The sequence below is a fragment of the Phacochoerus africanus genome, chromosome 4 (genome assembly GCF_016906955.1).
Source record: "Phacochoerus africanus isolate WHEZ1 chromosome 4, ROS_Pafr_v1, whole genome shotgun sequence".
In the NCBI taxonomy this organism is placed as follows: domain Eukaryota; kingdom Metazoa; phylum Chordata; class Mammalia; order Artiodactyla; family Suidae; genus Phacochoerus; species Phacochoerus africanus.
This window is the reverse complement of record NC_062547.1, coordinates 120,884,887-120,889,040: the sequence shown is the minus strand read 5'-3', so window position 1 is coordinate 120,889,040 and position 4,154 is coordinate 120,884,887. Positions and strand designations below refer to the sequence as shown.

General features: G+C 39.3%; 1 pseudogene; it reads right to left on the bottom strand.

The window, feature by feature from the left end:
* Positions 1-3,724: 3,724 nt before the first annotated feature.
* On the bottom strand, positions 3,725-3,814 carry LOC125126626 (uncharacterized; annotated as a pseudogene).
* Between the last annotated feature and the right edge of the window lie 340 nt (positions 3,815-4,154).

Sequence of the window (4,154 nt, the reverse complement as noted above, 5' to 3'; positions counted from 1 at the left end):
ATTTATTAATTTTTTCAATAAACGTTACAGAATGCCTACATTTTTTTCCAGATCCTGTGCTATGCGCTGGGGCAAAGATTTTTTAAGGTATTTCCCACGTTTTAAAAAGTTCCAAATTCAGTGGGGGAGAGAGACATGTCAGGGGAAACCATACAATACTTTGCAAGATTAATAAAAGAAAAAGATTCATCAGAAATTTCTGAGAGTGGATTTTTTTTTTTTTTTTGGTCTTTTTACCATTTCTAGGGCTGCTCCTGAGGCACATGGAGGTTCCCAGGCTAGGGGTCTTTTTGGAGTTGTAGCCGCCAGCCTACCAGAGTCACAGCAGCGTGGGATCGGAGCCACGTCTGCAACCTACACCACAGCTCATGGCAACGCCGGATCCTTAACCCTCTGAGCAAGGCCAGGGATCGAACCCACAACCTCATGGTTCCTAGTCGGATCCCTGAGAGTGGACTTTATAGGAAGATTACATGTGTTTTCAGGCATACCTACACAACCATCCATTAGGGGTAAGTGAGAAGAGGGGAAAAGGACTAACAGACAACAATCCTTGGAGCTCCTGTTGTGGCTCAGGGGAAACAAATATGACTAGTATCCATGAGGATGCAGATTCAATCCCTGTCCTCGTTCATCGGGTTAAGGATCCAGTGTTGCCATGAGCTGCAGTGTAGGTCAAAGACACGGCTCAGATCTGGTGTAGCTGTGGCTGTGGCGTAGGCCTGCGGCTACAGCTACAATTCTACCCCTAGCCTGGGAACCTCCATATGCCATGGTGAGGTCCTAAAAAGACAAAAAAAAAGAAAAAGAAAAAAGAAAAGAAGAGAAAAGAAAAGAAAAGAAAACTATCAAATAACTACATAAGCATCGGGAATAACCTTCATAGGCGAATAAATTACCTGGCTATGAGGGCAGTAGCACCAGAAAGAGCCTTGAAATACTCCCAAATATCTTTCTCGTCTTCTGTGTAATGCCTAAAATACTTGCACCTGAACACAAATACTTTAAGTTCACCACTAGACTTGAAAACTAGAAGATGTAAACATTGATTTAAATAAACATTAAGATGTAATTAACTGATACGGTATTGTCTTTCTGTTAGTAAGTCTACAGAGAGGAGGCTGGGGAAGCTTAATGCTTAAAAAAAGAAGAAATAAGCAAAATTAAGAGCTAGAAAAAAAATGATGTTTCCTTCCATGTTTTTCAATGCTAGATCCCTAACTCACTGAGCAAGGCCCAAGATTGAACCTGCATCGTCATGGATACTAGTCAGATTTTTTTCCATTGTGCCACAATGAAAGCGCCTTCCTTCCATGTTTTATTTTATATACAGTGAAATGCACAGATCTTAGATGTTACAGTTTGATGTTTCATGAATGCAAGCACTGGGAAACCCACACTCTGAAAAAGACCCAGAACATTTCCATCATCCTACACAGTTTCCTCCAGCCCTTTTTAGTCAGTCTCCATGGCCCTCATACCAAAGGCAATCACTGTTCTAATTTTTTTTTCACCATAGATTAGTATTGCCTATAAATTAAATTTTATATAAGTGGAAATACTCCGTATGTGCTCTTGTTTCTTACATCTTTCATGCAGCAAAATGTATCCATGTGTTATGAAAAATAGTAATCATTTGTGCCATATTTTAGATTTCGCATATAAGTGATATCATATGGCATTCATCTTTCTCTTTCTGACTTCACTTAGTATGAGAATCTCTAGTTGCCACCATGTTGCTGCAAATGGAATTATTTCATTATTTTTTTATGTTTGCATAGTATTTCAGTGCATACATACACCACATCTTCTTTATCCACTCATCTGTTGATGGACATTTAGGTTGTTTCCATGTCTTGGCTATTATGAATAGTACTGCAATGAACATAGGGGTGCATGTATCTTTTTGAACTAATGTTTTGTCCAGATACATGCCCAGGAGTGGGATTGCTGGATCATATGGTAGTTCTATATTTAGTTTTCTGAAGAATCTCCATACTGTTTTTCATAGCGGTTATACAAATTTACATTCCCACCAACAGGGTAGAAGAGTTCCCTTTTCTCCATACCTTCACCATCATTTGTAATTTGTAAACTTGATGATGAACCTATCTACAGAACAAAAACAGACTCACAGACATGGAGAAAAGACTTATGGTTGCCGGGGGGCGGGGGGGGGAGGGGGGAGAAGGGGGATGGACTGGGAGACTAGAGTTGGTAGATGCCAACTATTACATTTAGAATGGATAAGCAATGAGGTCCTACTACATAGTACAGGGACCTATAACCATTCACTTGTGATAGAACATAACAGAAGATAGTATGAGAAAAAGGAAGTGTCTATATATCATTGGGTCACTTTGCTGTACAGCAGAAATTGACAGAACATTGTAAATCAACTATACTTTAATAAATAAATCTAAAAAAAGAAAGAGTAATCACCTCATTTTTATTGCTGAGTAGTGTTCCATTGTATGAATACACCACTATCTGTTTTCCCAGGATCTGTTATGGACATTTGGATTGTTTTCACTTTTTAGCTACTGGAACAGAGCCATTATGAACATTCTTATACAAGTCTTTTGTGAATACATGTGTTCATTTCTATCACATAAATAACTAGGAATTAACTGCTGGGCTATAAAGTGATGTGAGAGTTTCGACGTTTCAGTGGGTATTTACTATGAAAGTGAGGGCATTTAAACTCTACCGTGAAGGATGAGATAGAAGAGGAAATGAGGGTCACCCAAGCTGTGGGAGAAGGACAAACAAGAGCAGTGGTTAAGGAAGTGTCTGTGGAATGTGGAAAGGTGAACAGCTAGATGTGAATCATAAGGAGCATGGAGGTTGTTCTTTCTGGCAAACAGCTCCTGGGATGTTTCCAAAGTCTGTGTTATTATAACTAGAGTCTACAGAGTCTGAAATAATTACTGGAACTTCTCAAAGTATTACTAAGCTTTTCAGAAAATGTCATTATTTCTGGGAAGCTAGAGAACATAACAACACCAACAAAAAAATCTCACCTCCTGTTCAAATGTCTGTTTCCAGTAGAGCTGATTTGGTACAACAGGTATCTAGCTGGTGTTGAGTTGGTTCAAGCACTGTCATCCAGGCATCATTTCCACTGCTTCTTAAGAAGAGGATATAGACTAGAATAGGTCTTCCTCTGGTGGGACCCAATGTCAACCACTTTTAGGACCCAAGCCATTTTGCTGCTGCCTGCCCCCCTCCTTTGCACAGCCAGGTCTATACCTAAGCTTTGGGATCTCCAGGGCTGTGGGTAACATAGGTCAGCCTGGCTGGTAATTTACACCTTTTAGATACTATGAGTTCAGTCTATTTTGCTAAAACCCCATTTAAGCTTATCATTAACTTCTTTCAATGGGCTGAGATTCTTACATATTACCATCGAATATTAAAAAGAAAATGAAAAGTTGTTGAATGATTCAATCTATTCTCTCCTTTGGTTTCTCTACTGCAATATATGGTTCATAATTAAGGACTGAGAGGGGAGATGCTAGGTCTACCTTATTTTCCTTGATTCTATTAACTCCTCTCCAAGAAAATAAACTTCCCATCGACAAACTCCCAAAAAGTGCCCTAAATCTCAAGGAAGATGTGTAACATTTAAAAAATTAAATACAACGTAATAACAACAATCACACACACACACACACACACACACACACACATCCTAAGAATCCCTGAAATAGTAGACAAACAGTCAACACAAGGACATAGATGTTTGAGTTTGGTGCTATGACCACCTCTTCCTTTCACAAACTATAGAAATGATCCCTGAAAGTATAGTCTTCCACCTCTTCCTTTCAGAGAAAACTTACATGTCCATAGAACTCTTATTATTCATAAAATTAGTCATTTGAGGCCCAGACAGCCTGGGCTAGGTTATACTGCAGTTACAGGAAAAAAGAACTCTCTGTGGCACATAAAAACAGGAGCTTACTTCTCACTCCACTACGCACCTGCACTAGAGTGTTGTTGAAAGGAAAAGGCGTTAGGAGTCTGGGGACCAGTGCTTCAACCACTAGTCACAGACCCTGGGTCAAGATTGGAACCTCTCTGAACTGAGTGATTTAATCTATAAAATAAGAATGTCATGCCAGACGATTTTTGAGATCTTTTCCAATCCTAGA